At 38.5% G+C, this 22,842-nt stretch overlaps 1 protein-coding gene across 3 annotated transcripts in view; it reads left to right on the top strand.

Annotated features, from left to right (window-relative positions):
* The first annotated feature begins 1,500 nt into the window (after window positions 1–1,500).
* Window positions 1,501–22,842, top strand: part of TNIP1 (TNFAIP3 interacting protein 1) — a 229,059-nt gene continuing 207,717 nt past the window's right edge. For all 3 annotated transcript variants that reach the window (XR_008402915.1, XM_053718676.1, XM_053718673.1), the window contains exon 1: window positions 1,501–1,657. The gene's annotated coding sequence lies outside the window, so the exon portion shown is untranslated. The remainder of the gene's footprint in view (window positions 1,658–22,842) is intronic.

Raw genomic sequence — 22,842 nt, 5'->3', positions numbered from 1 at the left:
GTATCGTTATTGTAAAATAACTGTAAATACCTCTTGCTGCGCCTTATTTGTGGTTCTGCAGCTATTCCGTTGTCAAAATATGCTAATTTCCAAATTTGCATTAGCCAAGCACGGTAGGCAACCGCAGTTCTCCTTTTAATTATTTTCCGGGTTCAGTGTGGGTAGCTGACGCATGCGCTGTGTATGCCATCAATGTAACATATGCGCATCAATTTCTTCTTTTTTTCTGTCAGTTACGTCAGCGTTGTGATACAAATGTGACCACAGTCATTCTACGTAGCTGACAGGGCAAAACGCTTCAGAGAATTCGTTGAGCATGCGTGTAAACATTGTCAATACTGCGCAGGCGTCAAAATATTAAAATTGCGGAGTATAATTTATGCAAAAATCAGAGCATCAGAGACCGCCCTTTGTAGTGGGACAGAAAATGTGACGTCATAGTAGAAAATAAAATAAAGATTTATAACAGTATCGGAACTTCGTTTTGAAAAAAGGGTCAGTATAATAGAGCAAGATTATTATGTTTTACAGATTGCATTTAAAAAAAAAGTTAATTTGTGAAAAACTTTACCAATCCTTTAATATAAAAACAATTTTACAGTGTACTGTCCAATAATCTCATGGAATAGGATTAACAGTCGTGCCATGGCATATGCTAAATATCCATGCTAAATTCTAAAACACTATTTTGAAAGGATGACAGGGACATCTCACAAATAAAAAAATCAGTACAGGAAAAAAAAAGCAGTTATACATTTTTAAAACATTCTTTCATATACTACATATAATATGCAAAGCATGTTTAGATAATTATCTAAAATATTAAAGTATGTTGCAGACTAGGTAGATAACACTAAAATATATTAAAAACAGAATGTAATTAAACCTGATAACAGATGATACTGTTTAAATGTAACAGTTTTGGAGAGGGCCTTGATAATTTTTACTATCAATAGTGATCAGAACAGTTATTTTTTTCTTTCATTACATTTAAATTTTTAATTTCGTAACATGTTCCACATAAAAACTGAACGATAAAGTTAAAAAGATATTTGCTTTACATAACCCTAATTACGAAATCAATTTTAAAAAGTATGACTCACCGAGAACTTGCGTTTTATTTGTAGTTACTAATCTAGACCGGGATAATCAACCTCTAAATTCCAAATAATAAATACATTAGTAACAGGGGCCTTAGAGTACCGCTCATAGCAGTAAAGTTCCTCAGTATTCAATTGAAAACTGAAAGGTAAGGGCGCTTGTCTTTATTTCCTAAATTACATTTTTTATTTTACATTTCGTTAAGAAAGAGCTGTACGACTATAATTGTTTCAACCCAGTTAATTAAAAACCAAACACCCAATTCATAAAGCTAAAATATAACATTTGATTTTAGAAACAACGATATTGCATACAAGTACCCGAGTTATTGCATATATACAAGGCGGGTAAGGTTTAATTGACCCCGCCCTTATTTCAACCAATAGCTGCTTGACATACAGCGGGGATTTCCCATGTTGCAGGAAGTGATTGTTCCCGAAGAGAAGTATAGGAAGGGTCTTTTGTATGGGTCAGCTATTCTAATACTGTAAACTGCACGGAATGGGAACGTATAGCGAGGGCTGTATGTGATAATAAGAAAGACAAAAGAAGACTGGTAAGTTAATTCCATTGTGTCTGCGTTATCTGTATTGGTTATGTAACATCTGCGTATATTTATCTACTTACGTTAAAATATTGGTTTTATATTGTTGAATATTACCTATATGCAGCATTGCATTATGGTTCTGGTAGTTTTTGCGTACTAATCATGTTTGCAATGCATTGTGGTCAAGGTAAACTGTACTACACATTAGACTGCAACAATTTACCTATGGCAAATAGTTTTATTGGTTGAAATTTGAAGACACGAAATCTAAATGGTGTGCTTTCTTTATGGGTTATTATAACATACTGAGAGTCATCTAGAATATTTTGAAGAATTTTGAGTTGCTGCTAGATTATTTAAATAGAGTGGAATTACAGTGGAAAATTATATATGTTAATTTGGTAGAACATGTTATTTTAACTCTAGCAGCCCTGCCACTCTGTGTGTTTAACATCTGCAAACTGACTTAAACACATAGTTAAAGTACCATTTGGGAGCCACAGAGTACTGCTGGTTCTCTGCGGGAAGCTACTGATTACCCAGTCAGCAGCAGCAGTCGCATGACCCAGGTGTGCAATTACCGACGCGTGACCATCAGTTTCTGTCAAGAACTGGTAGTGCTTCCAAGTTGTTTTTAACTATATGATTAACTCCTTTGTATGTTTAACAAGGGGCCATACAGGATCCCTAGTATTCATATTATTTTCCCACAATAATTATCATTTAAATATAACTGATATGCAATCTTTTTACCATCTCACCTTCCTGTTACAAAACTTCTCCAGACTGACCCCTATTTTGTGAAACACTCTGCCTTGCTTTACATGACTCTCCCCTAGGGATGCTAAACTCAGATTTTTTTTCTTTAATAATTCAGATAGAGCATGCAATTTTAATCAACTTTCTAATTTATTCCTATTATCAAATTTTCTTCATTCTCTTGCTATCTTTATTTGAAAAGCAGGAATGTAAAGCTTAAGAGCCTGCCCATTTTTGGTTCAGCACCTAGGTAGTGCTTGCTGATTGGTGGCTAACTGTAGCCACCAGTAAGCAAGGCTATCCTACTTTCAAAAAAAGAAGAAATATTGATAATAGGAGTACATTTGAAAGTTGCTTAAAATTGCATGCTCTATCTGAATCATGAAAGAAAAAAAAATGGGTTTAGTGTCCTTTTAAAGACTCTACTGTTCAGGGTTGCATATAATATACAATAACATTGTCCTACCTTAGTTCCTCTCCTCCTTTAGTTATCCACTTGAAACCCCTTAGCATGTAAGCCTACGAACCTAGCTGCTTTGTAGATCACCTTCATGAGAAATGATTTAGAATAGTGAAACTCTTGTCAGGGCCCTCTATCCCTTTGTCTTCCACAATTGTCACCTTGCATATTATAACCAAGTCTTTAGCTCTGCGGAATCTATTGGCATTCTACAAATAACCAATAATGATAATATAATTAAGTGTTGGTTTTTATTTACAGGGAAAGAGAGAGATTCTACTTATTCTGCAAGCTAAAATTAAGGGGATTGGAAACAATTTTGTTTAAAAGTTTGTTTTAAAACGTAACTTTACATAACCAATATTTATAATTGGTACCTATTAAAGGTTTCCAGTAATTTAACTGTAATTTCTCCTCCAAAATGCTTATTTTGCCAAACCCACGATTTTCCTCATTATGTGAGCCCTATAACGATGTTCTACCTAGGTAGAAACATTATGACGGCCTGCACGCGCATTAGTAGGCTTCTCAGATCACAGTTAAGAAGTTTTTAATTATTGCCAGCATTTACATTTTTAATAACTTAGCATTTTATTTAATACAGTATATATTTATATAGTTAAATCCAAGTTACCTTATAGATCCTATTAGACACAGGAGCACCACAAGTATTATAAGCAATAGTATATTGGATGTTAATAATTAACTTTAGTCACATCTGATTTACTGTTGCTTTTAATAACACTAGCACAAGAATGTATGACCCCCTATAGTAAGTGGTCGCTAAGGAGGGAGGAAGTAAAAAATATAAGTGGTAATCAGCTGCGCGCTTGTGACTTTTTCAGCCTATTTGCACATACGAAATTTAGTAACAACAAAGTTGGCTGCTGGTCTTTTGAGTAGTGATAGGCAGGGACCAAGGCTGCGGCAGACATTTTCCAAAGTACAGACCTTAGGGAAGGACACCAAGGTACATTTCAATTAAAATCATCAAAAAACACTCTCTTTACTGAGAGGGTAGTGGATGCATGGTGGAATAGCCATCCAGCAAAAGTGGTATAGACCGTAAAGGAGTTTAAAAATGCATCGGTTAAGCATAAGGCTATGCTAGAGGTAAGGCCAGGAAATAATGAAAGTATTCAGAAAATTGGGCAGACTAGATGGGCCGAATAGTTCCTATCTGCTGACACATTCTATGTTTCTATGTCAGAAGAGCGGCACTTTGCTGTCAAATGGGCTGCTTGTTGGACGCCCCTGGTCTAGTTCCACAAGTATAAATTAGTCATCTAATCAAACAAGTTTAAAATAACATATATACTAGTATAAAATGTTTTCAAAATTCTAACCTTTCATTTTTTTTGTTGTTGTATTGAGAGTCTGCAACTCCTGACCAAGCTCACCCACCTTGATGTTAATCTCATGATCATCATTGTTGGTTAATTACTTGGTTAGGTAAGGTTTATCATAGTAGGCGGCCGTCTTCTACACACAGACACCAGCACAACGTTGCCGCACAGATCAAGGAATCGGGATAGGTCACAACTCGCGTGTGGTCGACACAGGCTGCACCACAGGCAGCTTGCTTCTTCCCTCTCCCTCACTTTCCCACTACTGAGTGGCATCACGCGAGCATGGCCCCAACCCAGCAAAACGTGGTACCGCCTGCGTCAAAGAGGAGTCAGGGCCAGTATTCATCTGTCCTACTCCTCACTCCCCACCGCAAAATGGGTGGCGGACACTGCAAGGAACAGTCACGGACACTAGTGTACGAACACCTTGCCTGTCCCTGCTTTTTAGTACCGAGCGTGCATGCAATTACCTTACATAAGAAGTGCACGTGCAATGATTTCATAAAATCTGATATAAATATTCATGTTTATATTCAAGTGGGTGAGACTGCTTCGCGATTGGATTGTGTACTTTCATTTTTGCAATGTTTTTCCTACTTTTATGGGTTGTTGTTGCTGCTCGTTTTCTGAGAAACTTTAAAAGTAATTTTTGATATGGTTAGTGCAAATTAGGTAGATTATTACATTCATATTGATAATCATAATAATGTGTTTTATTTCAGTATAATTTGACAAAGATTTCTAACCCTTTTTTAAATAAAATATAGCACAAATTTAAGACTATCGACCATGCACCACAAAAGGGGGTTAAACACACAGTAGAAATACCACTCGGGACTGATGGTCCCGAAGAAAACTGCCTCTGATCCAGTAAGCACCTCTAGTTAAAGGGACAGTAAACACCAGAATTTTTGTTGTTTAAAAAGGTAGATAATCCCTTTATTATCTATTCCCCAATTTTGCATAACCAACACAGTTATAATAATATACTTTTTACCTCTGTGATTACCTTGTATCTATGGTTCTGCAAACTGCCCCCTTATTTTAGTTCTTTTGACAGACTTGCATTTTTAGCCAATCAGTGCTTGCTCTTAGGAGCTTCACGTGCCTGAGCTTAATGTTATCTATATGAAACACATGAACTAACGCCCTCTAGTGGAGAAAAACTGTCAAAATGCATTCAGATTAGAGGTGGCCTTCAAGGTCTAAGAAATTAGCATATATACCTCCTAGATTTAGCTTTCAACTAAGAATACCAAGAGAACAAAGCAAAATTGGTAAAAAAAACAGTAAATTGGAAAGTTGTTTAAAATTACATGCCCTATTCAAATCCTGAAAGTTTTTTTTTTTTTTTTTTTTTTTTACTTGACTGTCCCTTTAAACAGGGGTTTGTGCAAATAGCGCTGCTTTCACCCAGGAGCCTGGGAGAGACACTGACTCCTAGAATGTTTCCTCGGCTCCTAACTTTTTGGGTTATTCTCCATAGATTTTATATATATACACACACAGGTGGCCCTCGGTTTACAACTGTTCAATTTACACCGTTTCAGAACAACAACCTTTTTTTCCAGTCACGTGACTGCTATTGAGAAGCAGTGCATTGATTAAAATAGCCAGTAGGTAGAGCTGTCCGCTTGTGTTGCAGCCAAGCAAGCTGAAATTAATCAGTTTAACCAGACCTGAGCTATCGAGCAGATTTCAAAGGAACAAGATCTTCCTGTCTATAAATCAGTGCAGATTGGAATGCATAGAAAGAACAGTTTGCAGAAAAATGTGAAAAGTGAAGTCTGTGTTGTGTGATTATTTTATTAGGTTTATAATGCTGTTTAGCAAATGTTTTTGTTCATTTAACTTAGTTTAATTATATATTCTGTGTTGTGGGATTCTGTGTTGTGGGATTATTTTATTAGGTTTATAATGCTGTTTAGCATTTAAAGTCTTAATTTCAAAGCTTTAAAAGTAATGTATTGGGAGTTACTTATGACAATTTTGAGAGGGGCCTGGAATCTAACTCCCTCACTTCCCATTGACTTACATTATAAACTGGGTTTCAATTTACAACGGTTTTGATTTACAACCATTCCTTCTGGAACCTAACCCCAGCGTAAACTGAGGGCTACCTGTATATGTATATATATATATATATATATATATATCTATCTATCATTGCTCAATGCAATATATATATATCAATCAAAATCAAAATAACAACAGTATTGCATTGAGCAATGATACTTTTTATTTATTTATATATATATATATTATATTACACACACACAATAACCACTGTCTGGCTACTAAATATTCTTACTAACTCCTAAATTTTAAGCAGATTTGAGATTTGTCGACCCCTTAAAGGAATAGTCTAATCAAAATTAAACTTTCATGATTCAGATAGAGCAGGCAATTGTAAGCAATTTTCTAATTTACTCCTATTAATTTTTCTAGGGCCATTTTTGGTTCAGATCCTGGGTAGCACTTTCTGATTGGTGTCTAAAATGTAGCCATCAGTCAGCAAGTGCTACCCAGGTTCTGAACCAACAATAGTCCGTCTCCTATGCTTACATTCAAATAAAGAAAATAAGAGAACGAAGGAAAAATAATAATAGGAGTAAATTAAAAAGTTGCTTAAAATTGCATGCTCTATCTGAATAACAAAAACTTAATTTTGACTAGCCTTTCCCTTTAATTAAAGCATGTATTTTTTTTTTACTTCTATTACGGCCCTTTAATCCTGCCTACCTGCTTTAGAGCAAAGGATACCAAGAGAACATAATACATTTGGTAATAGAAGTAAATTAGATTTTTAAGCTTCATACTCTGAATAATGACAGAATTGTTTTTTTGGGTTTCATGACCCTTTAAATGTGATGTGAGTGTAAACAACAACCTGATAGAATTAGAGGGACAGTATACACCAATTTTCATATAACTGCATGTAATAAATACACTACTATAAAGAAGAAAAAGCACAGATACTGATCTAAAAATCCAGTATAAAACCTTTTAAAAACTTACTTAGAAGCCCCAAGTTTAGCACTGTTGATGAGGTTAGGCTGGGATGCCCACTGAAAGGGGCTGAGAAAAAAGGAAGAGCAGACACTACCCCCCTTCCCCTGAATATGTAAAGACCATTACACAAACAGGAGCAAGCAGGAATCTGTAGACTTGAGTCTACTTCTGATACTTTGGGGCTTGGTTAGAAGTCTGAAAACTATACACTCTTACAAAAACACTCCCAGATGGGCTATATAAATGGATAATCTTCAAAACATTAATGTAAAGAAAAATCTAGTGTATAATGCCCATTTAAATGTAGGGGTTACATATCTCATAGTTAAAGGGACAGTCTAGTCAAATTAAACTTTCATGATTCAGATAGGGCATGCAATTTTAAAAAAACTTTCCAATTCACTTTTATCATGACATTTGCTTTGTTCTTTTGGTATTCTTTGTTTAAAGCTAAACCTAAGTAGGCTCAAACTTATTTCTAAGCCCTTGAAGGCTGCCTCTTATCTCAGTGCATTTTTGACCCTTTTTTACAGTTAGATCCTACTAGTTCATGTGGGCCATATAGATAACACCTGTGGAGTTATGTATGAGTCAGCACTGATTGGCTAAAATGCAAATCAGTCAAAAGAACTGAGGTAAGGGGTTAGTCTGCAGAGGCTTAGATACAAGGTAATTACATATGTAAAAAGTGTATTAAAGGACCAGTAAATACAGTAGATTTGCATAATAGACAATGCAATAGCACTTAGTCTGAACTTCAAATGAGTAGTAGATTTTTTTTTTATTTTTTTTTCTGACAAATTTCACTTCTGTCTATTTCCACTCCCCCTGTATCATGTGACAGCCATCAACCAATCACAAATGCATATACGTATATTCTGTAAATTCTTGCACATGCTCAGTAGGAGCTGGTTACTCAAAAAATAAAATTTTCAAGTAGACTGTCCTTTTAACTTGGACGAACTAAAAAATACAAATCAACACTTTAAATAGGATATTAAACAGCATGAGATTTGTAATATAAAATTAATTATTTAATTATGTGTTGATAAACTTTGCAATATACTTTCATATTTTAGTTTGTCCCCATTTCCTGTAATTTAACCCTGAAAAGTGTTGGTTTTCTTAATTCCTCTAAGATTCTATAAATCATGAGCACCACCATGTTTTAAATTAAGTTTCCCCTTATCTTTCTCTCCTGCTAAATGCAATTGGGGCAGACATTAAAACAGACAATAATAGATATGGGGCAAACGAGGCTGTGTGGAACAAAGGATTTCCACCCAACCTTGTTTGTGCAAACTCTATTTTGTTGCCTGATTTAGATCTGTTCCTAATTGTTCTCAGTAAAAGAGAGAGGCAAATAGGTCAAACTTTACCTTCACTCTAAGTTTTCTATCTCTATACACAATTGAATTAGTCACACTTTAAACAATATAATCGCTAACTTCTTTTCCCAAAACGAATATATATATTTTCAATAAACATGTTTTAAATTTCTATACCGTGCCGTTCCTGACTCCTCCCATTAGCCATTTCCTAAGAGGTGATGTTCTCACCTCTTAGCTAATAGCCGTGCGGTAAATCCGGCTCCCTTGGGCGCCAAGCCGGATTTACCGCACGGCTATTGGCTAAGAGGTGAAAACGTCACCTCTTAGCCAATTTTTTTTTTTTTTTGCCGTGGGCTGCTGTACAAGCTAAAAACGGGATCTATTAAATCAAATAAAGGAGCTTTCTACATGAAGTATCTTATACTTCATGAATGAAAGTCCCCTTAATTTGTTCCAATAGTAAATACTTTTACTTTAACTCTGTATGGTAGATTCTGAAGTAGTCTCTTTTCTACCATATGGGAGCAGAGTTTGCAACATTGTTCGTAGCAGTGTTATACATTATTGCAAATTCTACTGCCATAGAATACTAAGACACGTGTACGCTCCTGAGCTAGTATGAGATTATGTAGATTTAATTTTTCAACAAATGATACCAAGATAACAAATTGTGGACAGCATGTACACGTCTTTTCTGTCAATGTACCAAAGGGCCAGTAGTTCATCTTGGCGTAAACCTGATGTTGTGCCCCTTCATTTTTTGCATTATGTCAGCTTCTTGGGGGAAAGCTGCACAATTGTTTTCGCAATAAAAATACATTCACAATAAAATACATTTTCTTCCTAAATGGAAAGAGTCCACAGCTGCATTCATTACTTTTGGGAAATAAGAACCTGGCCACCAGGAGGAGGCAAAGACACCCCAGCCAAAGGCTTAAATACTCCTCCCACTTCCCTCATCCCCCAGTTATTCTTTGCCTTTCGTCCCAGGAGGTTGGCAGAGAAGTGTCAGAAGTTTGTTTTGTCTCTTATGGAGGGTAGTACTCTTCAACATGGGATGGGAATTTTAAGTAATCCTATCAGTCTCTCAGTGAGGGCCCGGATGAAACTTAGAGTCCGGAGATGCAGGGAGAGTCTTTCTGTGAAACCATCCATACTCATATTAACAGCTCCACAAGCAATCAGCGTTGTCTAACTTCACTTTGCTGCCTGCTTTCTTCTCTCAAGTCCATGGCGGAGGCAATGCTACTATCTGTCACATTTGAAGGGCCGTGTTCCTGTTGCACGGCGTAGATTCCGGTAAGATTGTTTCATTTTACTTCATCAGAATGTACTGTAAGTTATTTGTTTTCCCGTAAGGAACTATCTTGCGGGACTTATTAAGAATATTTATAGGGCCTCAGTGAGGCTCCTTTGGTATCTTGGAATCGAGGGTTAATATCTCCTGAGGGGGATTATTGAACAGGGTTTTTTTTAAATTATTTTTGTTATGTGATTCGATCTGCTTATGTGTAGTGTTAACTGGGCTCTTGGCTTATAACATAAAGGCCTTTGGAAGTGACGCAACCTTATGGTTGGGCATGCTTTTTTTGGACCGTACGGTTCACCTTGTGACTGGATGTGTTTAAGTTCTGGTCTTCCATTTCCGCATTCCTGACCGTGTGGCAACTGAAAAATTAGAGTCTGCTTGTGTCTGGTTCTAGGAGGTGGTAAGTGCCCCAGCCATTGAGGGTGTCAGGTGTCATTTTAAGTTTTTTCTTAATCCATATTATTATATTCTCTATCTAGTTATGGAGGATGCTGAGACTGTTCAAATTTCAGATTCTTCGACTTGTGAAGAATGCGAATTGGCCCTGTTGACATAGGTCAATCAGTTATGTTCGATATGCCGTATTAGAGCGCCCTGTTCCTCGGGCTCGGGGAATCGGGTCTGCTGAGCCATCTGCCTCTGGGAGTTCTGACCTTCGAGAGGCGAGTTCCCTACCGCTCCCTACTACTACACATGCGGGTAACCTAGATTATGTTTATCCCTCCTTACAGGGCGACTTGTCCCCCTACCCCCCCCCCCCCGGAGGTTGCAGCTCGTTTTCACTTTCACATATTTTCGGCTGCAGTCCAGACGTTTATTTGCGTTTGTGCTCGTGCCCGATCGTCCCGGGTCTACCGACCTTGGGTGGGTCTATACAGTTCTCTGCAGGTGTAGCTGTCCCTGAGTGTTGTGCCTTTCGTTACAGAATAGCGCGTCTTCGCGTTTTACTCAGACACATCTTTGAGTTATTAGAGGATCCTATCCTTAACAGATACGGGAATCCACAGTCTTCTACTTCGAATGGCTCACCTCATTAGACATGAGGGGAATGACGTAATTTCCAAATTGTCTGATTATTGAGATCTTTCCCAGTTTTTGGTTGGAAGATCAGGGTCCCGTTTGGCTGGTCCTGCGGGTATGCCTGCTTTCTTCCTGGGCGTTAACCTACGGGTTGCCTTATATTTTCTTTTATCCAGTTAGGATGTCTTTTACTTTCGATTATGTGTTTCCTTTGGGAACTTCTGGGATTGATTCTCGCTGGTTGCTTCTTCGGAAGTTTAAGGGACACGTTAGTCCTAGGTTTGTCTGTTTTTACCTTCTCCTCTGAGGGTGGATTTAGCCAACTTGACAGTTATGACCCAAGCTGCAGCTTGTTCTGCTGGGATTCAGATCTTCTGTCCTGTGGCTTATTCAGACACGTGGTGCCTGTTCTGCCTGGCTGGTCCGGTGAGGCTCTGAGTGGTCACATTATTTGTGTGTTTTCTTGTTTTTCCTTGGAGCGTTGGACTCTGGCAAGGGGTAGTTTTGTCTTCTGGTCGGGACTTGCAAGTTCTTCTCGTTGTCCATTTTACTTTGGACATTGTATGGTATCTCCTGGGGGTCTGATTTTATATAGGATGGGGGATTTCAGTTTCCAGGTTCTTGTTTATCTGGGGACTCGGACCTCTCCTTGCTTTAGTTCTTCCGGTGGCTGAGGTTTTTCTTAGCGTTTTCTTTATGGCTCCTGTTGCAGGTTGTACCGGACTGTTAGGATCTAGAGCTGGTCTGGGGTTCCCCAGTTCCAGGAAACTTGGGCGGTGTCCTTTGGTTGGGCAAGTTAAATTGGTTCTGTTGACCAGGTTTTTCTGGGTGCCGATGCCCCCTGGGTTTGCCTTTCGCCTTGGTCGGTTTTCCTTGGTCTTCTTGCTGAAAGAGTGTGATGGCTTTGCTGCTCTGCAAGCAAAGGGGTTTGCTGTAGAATCCCTGCAGATATTGCACCTTGCTGTGCTAGCCAGTTAAATTCTTCAGGGGATTCCTTCCAGGGAGATTTGTTCTCTCGGTTCAGCCTATGGCTGTGTTCTGAGGGCAAGTGCTCTGTCCTTCTGGCCTGTTTGCCTGCCCCCTTTTGTCTTGGGGGGGGCTTATATCCTTCTTTTGGAAGTGAAGTGTGGTCCCTATCTTAGGACTTCTCCTGGCTTCAGGAAGTTAGGACAGACGGGTTAACCTACTTCGGAGAGAGGTACGCTCTGTGGGTTGTTCTGTCCATTTGGAGAGTTGCTGGCTCTGCCTTGAGTCTATGTTGGGCCTTTAGCTAGATCTCTAGGTCTACTGCCTTGTAGACGGTCTCCATGTGGTATTTCGGGTTGGCACCCGAGTACTATTGTAATGGCTGTGCCATATATATTTTTTTTCCGCTCGTTGTTTGAGCCTGGGGTTTTTCTGGTCACCTGGTTTCAGACCTGCCGATGCGTGGGCTGTCCCGGCTGGAGGTAGGTCCTAAGATCCGTTGTTCTCAAATCTTGGGGGCGAATTGGTCCTTGTTGAGGTTCTGGGCTCTCCTTTTTATTTTCGAGACCTATGTGTAGGTCTGGCGGTTTCGGTTGCCTATAGTCTTCTGTAGTTTAGGTTTAGCACTCTACATTTTGGTAGCTGCTTTTAGCAAGTATTCTTCTGTGTCATCCTGAAGATGACTGTCTATTCTTGACTCAGGTGTTTCCTTTTTTGCCTGAATTCCTCAGGGTTCTAAGTTTGAATGATGTTTGGTCTCAGTTTTCAGTTGTTCCTAGGCGCTGGTTGACTTGCTGCCTGGCAAGTGAAGGGTTGCTCTGTGAAACCAGCTACAGCTGTTTGCGCCTTGATTGAGTGCTTGCTAGCTGTTCCAATCCTTGCAGGATGTTGAGAGACCTTTTTCTCTGTTCTTCTACCGGTTCTAAACCTTGTGGTTTCTATTTGGATTGGGCGTTGCCTCCCCTTGTTGTCAGAACCCATTTAGGTCTTGCGAGCTTGCTTTGATGGGGGTTTTTCCTTTTATGGAGTTTGTGGTAACCTTTTGGTTCCCATTTGGTTCTTACTTTCCTTATTCCTTTGGGAGTTTTGGCGGGGGTTCCCTTCGCTAGTAAAGGGTGTGTGGTGGGGGACCGACTGTTGGGCAACGGTGTCTCCTGGAGGAATATTGGCACAGTTGTGTCTGATGCTGCGGTCTCTAGCTAGGCTTCTGGGCTATCTGCTGGTTAGTGTCCTTGGTGCCTTTTCCCTTTTTGTTTTCTCGGCTTTGGAGGAAGCAGGGTTTTTTTGTTGGGTATGGGTTTTTAGGCCTGGTGCCCTCAGAATGGGCCACCTTTTGTACCATCCTGTTTTGGCATTCAGTGTCCTCTATAGCTTGGGTATTGTTTTCCCAAAAGTAATGAATGCAGCTGTGGACTCTTTCCATTTAGGAAGAAAAACAAACATAAATTATGCTTACCTGATAATTTTCTTTTCTTCCGATGGAAAGAGTCCACAGCTCCCCAACTGTCTTCCTTTTTTTTTTTTTTTATGTGTGGCGTCTTTGTTTTTTATTCTTCTGGCAACGTTTCACCCAGCTATTTCTTCTACTGTTCCTTGTTCCTCGGCAGAATGACTGGGGGATGAGGGAAGTGGGAGGAGTATTTAGTCCTTTGGCTGGGGTGTCTTTGCCTTCTTCCTGGTGGCTAGGTTTTTATTTCCCAAAAGTAATGAATGCAACTGTAGACTCTTTCCATTGGAAGTAAAGAAAATTATCAGGTAAAAAAAAACATCTATTCTGGTATAGAAGTTGTCCAGCCATAGAGGGTACCCTTTGTTCAGCAAGGAGCAGATCCCGCACAATTTTGCCATTTGTGCCAATTGAATCTTTTCCCTCATAAATTTGAAATGCTCATATATAACCTGATCTGCATTCGGACAATTTATACAATTTTATTCCATAGCATGACCGCTTGGCTGGTATACATTTGCTTTAAAAGCAGTCTTCCCATAAATTTCATGAGCGATTCATCTATACATATATTCTGGCCAGGGGTGTAATTTTCTAAATTTTTTTTCAGACAAATGGTTTATCAGGAGCTGTATTTTGGATAGCCTGTCATGCAAGGGGCAATTTCTAGCGGGGCACTAAGCATTGTATCTATTACTCTTCATATCACCTGGGAAAAGAGGGGTAGCCAGGATGGGGTTCTGGTTCCAGTACAAACGAATGCTGGGTTTTTTCACTATGTTTGTGAACAAAGTCGGTGCCCAAAAGTGTTTTAATTTCATTTAGGTGAGTGGGGTGCAAGGTATTTTCTCTAATATATTGAGACAACTTGTCAGAAACAAGTTGCAATAATTAATCGTCTCACAAACTGTAATGATTTTGTGATGCCAGGAGTTGCTGTAAATGGGGGCAGTTAAATTTGGGGGTAGCCAATTTTCATTGGATATTGGATGCCTCCTTTTAGTTGGTGGTAGGCAGGGAGCACCATCACAGGATGTGTCACTTAGGGGCTCTTTATCTGATGCTGTAAGAGTTTAACTTCAGTTATAGGGACACTCAAATCAAAATTAAACTTTCATGATTTAGATAAAGCATATAACTTTAAGCAACTTTGCAATTTACTTCCATTAACAAAAATGCGCACAGTCTACTTATACTTACACTTTTGAGTCATCAGCTCCTACTGAGCATGTGCAAGAGTTCACAGACTATAAGTATATGCATTTGTGATTGGCTAATGGCTGTCACATGATTCAGGAGGAGAGCAAATAGACATAACTAAAATTTGTCAGAAAAAAAAAAATCCACTACTTATTTGAAGTTCAGACTAAGTGCTATTGCATTGTATTGTTATCATGCATTTGTTGATTATGCAAATCTGCTGTATTTACTGGTCCTTTTAAAGGTTTCACTCCCTGAGTCTTGTGCAAGAATAGCGTAAGCCTCTTCCGCTGTATAGTGTGATGCCATAGGAGATTTTTTTTTTTTTAATCTTAAAGGGACATTAAACCCCAAAAAGGTATTTAATTCAGACAGAGATTACAATTTTAAACAGCATTCCAATTTACTTCTAATATCTAATTTGCTTAATTCTTTAGATATTCTTTGTTGAAGAAATAGCAATGCACATGAGTCAGCCAATCACATGAGGCATCTATGTGCAGCCACCAATCAGTAGCTACTGAGCCTATCTACATATGCTTTTCAGGAAATTGTCAGGTTTTTTTTTCCCTGTTGTGTTTGCCATGTGCTGCTGGCAGCCATTTTATTCTACTCTCTTCCTGACTATGGTGCATTGTGGGGGATGCTGCTCATTACCTGCACTTCCTTTTATGGCCAGACTGGTGTGCATCATCCATGTGAGACAGGATGCAGTCTCAGAATTGTGATGTCATCACTTATTATTTAAGGGGCCTCTGTTCAGTATGCTTTGCCTTTGTGTTGTCTCAGACCTGTTTGTGAGAGTTCCTGTGTATTACCTGGCTGCCTGACGTCCTTTCTGGTTCCTGATCCCTGGCTTGTTCCTGACTCTGCTGTTTTCCTTGTTCCTGATTCTGGCTCGTCTGACTATTCGCTTGGCTCCTGACTCGGCTCGTCTGACGACCAGCTCTGGTTTTGACTCCTGGCTTGTTATTTGACTTGTGGACTTTTTATTATTTTTTGTTATTAATAAAGGTGTGATTATTTTTGCATTTCTCGTCTCAGTCTGATTCCTGGCACCCTGACAGAAATAATATCAAGAGATTAAAGCAAATTAGATAATAGAAGTAAATTAGAAAGTTGTTCTGTATTCTCTGTCTGAATCGTAAAAATAGATAATTTTGGTTTCATTTCCTTTTTAACAGTAACACTAAATTCCTTACCACCCCCCAATACCTTTTAATTTTTTTTTAGAAACTTAAAAAAACAAAAACAGGGAAGGATCTTGGACAAAAGGTAGTGATCAGCAAAAGGGTTAAAAACTTAAAAAATGTAATTAAGTCCGGTGAGCGGCTCAGCAAGATGGCCACTGCTTCACACTGCTCTGTGAATGAAAATCGCTTTTAAAAGAATTGTGGCTGAATCTTAAGCCATCCAGCACTCCCTTGACAATAATTGTGTCCGGGAACCTTATAGGATCAGGAAGCCCCAACTCCTGGCCACCGAGAAGGCATATAAAAGAAATTTAAGCTTACTGGCGCTCTGGGAGTGTTTGCCCTGACAATACACAAGATGGAGCGCACTATTTCCTCTCTCATTGCTATCTTTCAACCCCTGTTTGATTCCTTAGCAGCTGCCATGGAAGAGCTCCTCTGGGAAACGCGAGTGTTTCATACAACGGACCGCCTGAAAACTACCTCTGCCGGCTTGAAAGTACCATTACAGATACCAACTGACAAGATGAATGCCGAGGGGGCCTTTTTAAGAGCGACCATTTCAGATCCCAATATGGCACCCCAGGCGTGGGACAGACGCTCCACTGAGGCTCCATTACACAATGGACGGGTTACCCGGGAAGCTGGAATGACCGGCAAGTACAATACGCAACATCTTAGTATCGTTACTGAAGAATCTGATTCTACATCTGGAGACTGGCCTTATAGCCTGAGGAAAGAGTCGGATGACTATGTCTCATTCTCACCCTGGCACTGCATTCCTATAGCAAGCAGCTCCAGCAAGAGCGTTGATGTATATGGCCTTATGAGTCTCACAGTTGATTCTCCCCTGCCCCATGGTTCTCTACTCGGCACTTTACCAACCCTTAACGCTACAACCAGACACCGCTCTAACCCTAGACTAAAAGACAGGCTGGATCAGCCGAGAGCAGGAGTGGGATGATAACACGCAGCCAGAGAAGGCTATCCAGGTTTGGGACAATTTTTTCTGCGTACCGCAACACCTGCAATTAACTCATGTTCACATACTTTAAACGGTTATTGACTCTGACTTGGATTGTTTGTTTTGGGAGCGATACCACTGCTCTGCTGCCTGTAGATCGATAGCAATGGAGCATGCATACACCGGAGGGGCCATCAGGATCACTAGACGCTGTCGTCTTATCCAGCTCCCACTCAGGGGAATACTTCTTACAGTCGAAATTGATGCAAACACATTTTATTTCTCTGCCTTATGTATTTCTCTTACATTGCATTGTGTCACGTTGTCCCCCTGGAATCAGAACCTTACTGTATTACAACCAACGTGCTACAGAAAGTTCAACTTAAACCTCATTCTCTCTCATTCATATTTAAGTCACCCCGCCCCCATTCTACTCTCTGGGTCGATGTGCTCTGTTTATTGTTATTCCCCCTTGTATACATGACAGCCATACTACACTGTGTTATAGTCTTTTATCACTGCGGGATAGAATGTGACAATTAGACAAAGTGGCGGGAGTGTTGTCAATGCATTGCATATAAAACCTTTTAATGTGCCAAACACCAGCTCCCATACATATTATAGCTATTTTGCTTGATGTACAGCGTTGTTAGACTTATAGCCCTGTCCTGCTACACATGAAAAGATCTATGTCAACTAAAGGCTACTAGTTCCGGTGAGATCAAATCTATAACCACTTGAGTTCGGCACCCGATCCTTTTCTGTCATGTACGTATAATTTCTATTCAATGGCAAACCTGGCTGGGGCAACTACATTTAGCTTACAAGATAGAACCTTAGGGTGCATATCTAAGTGTATGTTTTACGAACCTCAGCCCCAACTCATGCAGCCTACAGGATTCAACAAGCACAGTGGTATTGCAGTTTAGGTACTGTATGGTAGGAAGGGTATTGTTTGTTTATTATTTACCTTATTTTAGTTTAATTTAGTTAAGTTTATATTTGGACTCTAACTTAGGTTAACAGGGGTAACTCAGCCACACACTTTTTTCACACAAACATAGGTAGTCATATACAGGTTGATTCGCAATTTCTTAGCGTGACAGCTACAATATTTTAAACGTAAAGTCTACACAGCCTGCTATACCCTCACTAATACTCACCAGTTCTATGCATAACTAGCTACATACAGCAGTCTAACAGTCAATATAGTCATCTTGTATTAGCCCCATATAGTATAGTATAGGCTAGATTAATATTAGCCACCCTGTTACTTAGGTAGTTTAGTTAGTAAGAATAGTTTAGGTTTACAATTAAAAAAATAAAAAACCCCAACGGTGTAGATATTCAGGACACAAAGTAGGATCCCAGTGGAGACTGAAAGTTTGCATGACAGTCATATGGTTATAATTGCACTGAGTTCCTAAATTATCTCAATTATCTAATATGTATCTTGAATAATGTATTTGTTTCTGTTTTTCTACCCTGCGTGGTATGATATCATACTGTGTGATTGTCTATGCTGTTGGATATAAATAAAATTTAAAAAAAAAAAAATGTAATTAAATGGAGTAAAAAAAGTTATACACACAGTATCTCACAAAAGTGAGTACACCCATCACATTTTTGTAAATATTTTATTATATCTATTACATTGCTGCAGTGACTGATAGTCACTGTTCTTGAGCGCTGATTGGACCCTGTGGGACTGCCTGAGTTTCTAGGCAAGTCCCCCAATCAGATCCAGCGTTCAGGAAGTAATGAGGAAGTAGCAGCACGCCAGTTAGGATTAGGGTGTTCCATGCTGTCCTAAGGGAGCTAAAACCGGCACTTTTAGGATAGCATGAAATGTCCTAAGGGTGTGAAAGGCTTAAACAAATTGTTAAAGTCAATTCCAAAGCAGTGATTCACTTCTGGGCCATAGTTAAACACATCTGGTGAGCAAATGACAAGAGAAATGTGTGTAACCACTTATCACCAGCTAGTACCCAGTACTACTGCTATTGACCCCACCTAGGTATGCTTTTCTGAAAAGGATACCAAGAGAGTGAAGCAGTTTTATAATATTAAAAATATTACATTTTTGAAAAGTCTTTCCTGTCTCTTTTAATAAAGAAACAAAAACAGACAGATTTATGGCATTGTTATCATTGTGCAAACAAGTACCTTTTCAATTACTACAGTTGATTACAAACTGTCAAATCAATTCATGATATCTGATTGTGCAAAATCCCCTTGTACTTTCTGTCTATAAATACTGTGTGATAAGATACAGCACTAGGAGCCAAAACTGCTTTCGTTTTTTTTTCTGTTGAAAATGTACAGCAAGTTGGTCTGAATCAGTGGTTATTGTATGAATAAATGAAGTTTAGTAAATGACATTTATAGTTGATACAGTGTTGAACAATGTATAATAATAATTGGCAGTCGGACATGGGGGACCTTCTAGTATATTTGTCATTAAAACATTGTGGTATATTTTGCTGCTGTTTCTATTTCTCTGTGCCATTCTGTCTTCTGCATGCGTTCCAACCAGGGCCAGCTCAATACATTTAGCTGCCAGCTAATAGATCCATATGGCAGTAAAATATTAGTTCTCCCAATCTGCTACCCCTGCCAAATGCATCTTGGGTCACGTGGCCCTCAACAGATTTTATGTATCTTTTTTTTTTTTTTTTTTTTTGGTTAGTGTTTCTATAATTCTCTTCCACAAAACCGGGGCAAAGTGATATTTGAGTGGAATGAGGGGGATTTGCGGTGGTGAGTAAATAGACAAATAATGAACATACTACTAAAGTAGCAGTTAACAAAGTTTTTTTTTTATCCTTTTATTTATTAAGGTTATAATCAATTTGACACCCAAAAGCCAAACATATATGAATATCCAAAAGAGACAATTGGTTTTGTGAAGTGCTGCTGAAAAATGACTAATACACTCGACTTGTCATTGTACAAGTATGTTGCTGGATATGATTCAACCATTAAAACAATAGATAGCCCGGCTGGTCCTTAACTAATAACCACATACAATATTATGACAATTATTTTAAGTACGTCACCAGCTTCTCCCCTGACTTGCTTGAGGCTTTGTACCCTGCTCATGCACGCCGTACTGACTGACTCACTAGTCAGCTGCACAGCCCACAGATCTGCTTCTGGAAGCAGCAACTCCCAATATCCCTCTCTACTCAGTCACAGCAACACATGCGCAGTTTTATCTGACTTCTCACCTAGGCATAATCAGTCTCAGCTGCTCCTGGACCTAATTGGATGGGGCAACCATGGAGGGTGTGGTCTGAATCCATCGCACAAACAGACAGGTAAATCTGTAGACACTCCATGAAAATGCCTGCTATGTGAGCAGGAGTAGGAAAAAAACAAACAAAAAACTAACACCTTGTCTTCATGTGCAATAATAGTGCCTGGGATTTATAGGGAACTGGGCAGGACGTTTTATTTTGCAATAATTTTATGCAGATTTCCGGGACTATGGCAATCGTATTTTTTTGGTCCACTGTAAAGTTTACCGGTATCACGAAAACAACTTTATAACAAATTAAAATAATAAAAAAATTCCCTGTATAAATCATTGCAATAGGGAAAACACGAAAAAATAAAAAATCAAGACTGCATTTTTCAGCTTTGAAATAGTGAGACACAAATGTTCACATAAATAATTTTGTTGCTGTTGTAATTCTTGTTTTTCCTAATTGCCATTATATGTTTGAGTGATTATTTGCGTCTTTTATTAAAGCCATTCTAATCCATTAGAAGAACCATAGTTTCAATTGTAAATTTGCTCAAATTCGTAAACAATATAATGGCAACATCTAGTTAAAGTTATAACAAACAGCAGTGCATGAATTTTTTTTTTTTTTTTTAAGGTTACAGGAAAAAAATTCACATATCGGGAAATGACAGAAAACAAAATCAGTGCAAACGAGTTTTGTCAGTACAATATGCATATTAGTTCAATAATACATATGCAATTACTTATGTCTGCAATAACTGGCCTAAACAAAAGAATAAAACACTTCATATGTAAAGCTAGAACCATTAGTAGATACGTAACTTTGTCTGCAGATATTATATCTAAATACAAAGATAGCTCGACACTCTAAGGCTGAGTAGTGGCCGTTATGAAGTACGTTTCTAGTTCGACTATCTCAATATTGCACCTGTATGCTGAAGGTTTCTTCCTAGTAGTATTTTATTCTATATTAACACCACGCGTAAACTGCAGACTAGCAAGAGCTATGAATTCAGTAACCTTATTTCCCCTTTCCTTCCCCTTCCCTTAATTTCACAAGAATAAAACGCAGAATTATAAGCAATACTTAAACAAAATTAGCATCAGTATTCTGCAGAAAATTTGGATTTATGAAGGAATATAACCTTTAAACTAGATAAAGATAACCAGATAGGATGTGACCTTGTTCAATTTTTCAAAAATTACTCTCTAAGGACATAAATTGCTGCATTGCTAGTCAGCATTTCTTGGAGAGCATGGCTCAACACTCTGCCCTGAATTGAGCAGAAAAAGAAAAAAATAAAGGAATGTGCTTTTTCCCCTCATTATTTACAGAAATTAAAGAAACCCTACATTCGCCACCCAAGAGGAAAGAGAAACAAAAGGGGGGGGGGTTATAGATAATTACCAATTTCCCAGGAGGATTATTTCAGTGTTCCTGAAGGGATAAATCAAATAGTCAATTTCACTAGGTTAAAGTATTTTGATAAATGTTGACGATTTCTTGAAAAAGAGAGTTATATCTTGGTCAGAATTCATGTCAGTAGAAAACTGCTCGATTATACATTGTTTTTTAAGGTAGTTTTTAATTTCTGTAATGCTAAGGACGGAGTTACCTTTCCAGTTTCTAAAGATTAAATTCCTAGAGGCCAGTATTGTTAAATTTAATAATTTTATTGTCAGTCCATGCTGTTTTTTTTGTCTAGAAGAACTACTCTCCCTAGGGAGAGAGTAAAAGAAGCAATCTTAAGAGTATTGGATATCCAATATTCTACTTTCTTCCAGAATTGCAGGATCCTGGGACAGGATCCCAAACCATATGACTTAGGTTTGCAGCAGGTAGCTTACATTTCCGGAAATTATTGAAATTATGATTATGCCATTTATGACCCTTCTCAGGAGTATAGTATGTCCTGTATAATAATTTCAGGTGGGACTCTCTCCAATTAATAGAGAGTGTAACCCAAGAAATTAGAGATAGTGACCTTTTTATGTAGTCTGGATGGTTGAAAATTTCAGGAATTACGTCCAACCACTTCTGAGCAATGTTGGTAAGATTTGAATCTCCTGTCTGGGAGGTGAGGTAATCATACCATGTAGAAATAGATGAAGGCCATGTTTGGCTAATAGTGGCCAGCCATCCAACTTGCCCCAAGACCTGTTCCAGGAAAATGTGTTAATTAGCGAAGATACATAAAAAAAGTCGTGATTTTCAAGATTGAATTCTTGTTTAAGTTCTTCAAATGACTTAATGTTCTGTGCGACCTGGTTCAGAAATTGGACTGTAAAATACAGCCTTTTCCTGCACCAATTATGAAGTACCGAAGATTGGGTGCCCTCGTGAAATTCTGGATTGCCAAGAAATATCTGATATTTGGGTATATTCATATTAATTTTTACAATAGTTCCAATTTTTCTCCATGCCTGGATTACGGTATAAATTGATTTGATCTGTTTAACTTGTCTAGGGACTACATTTGGAGGAGAATTAATTAAAAAAATAGGAGAAAAGGGATGTATCATGTTCGTTTCTAGACTATTATCCGTAAAGTAATCCGCATTGGTAATCCAGTCTATTGCAATGCGCCCAAGAAAAAACAAATGATAAATGTGAAGATCAGGGAGAGCAAAACCACCTAGGTTCTTAGGCAAGGCCAGTTTTTTAAAAGAAATTCTAGGTCTCTTATTCTGCCAAATAAAATAGCGAATTTAGGTATTAAGAATCGTGATGTCCTTGCGTTTTAAGAGAGTTGGCAGATTCTGTAAAATATACAGGATTTTAGGAAGAAGGACCATCTTGAATAGGGCAATTCGACCTGAGATGGAGAGAGGGAAGTTCTGCTAATTTTTCATAAGGGTTTTGATTTGGCTAAGAATGGGAGAAATATTTAAGGATCGGGATTGGAGGAGATATTAATTCCAAGATATCTAATG

Source organism: Bombina bombina, chromosome 6 (assembly GCF_027579735.1).
Source record: "Bombina bombina isolate aBomBom1 chromosome 6, aBomBom1.pri, whole genome shotgun sequence".
Taxonomy (NCBI): Eukaryota; Metazoa; Chordata; class Amphibia; order Anura; family Bombinatoridae; genus Bombina; species Bombina bombina.
The sequence above is the reverse complement of the archived record's forward strand: the minus strand, read 5'-3'. Positions and strand labels throughout refer to the sequence as shown.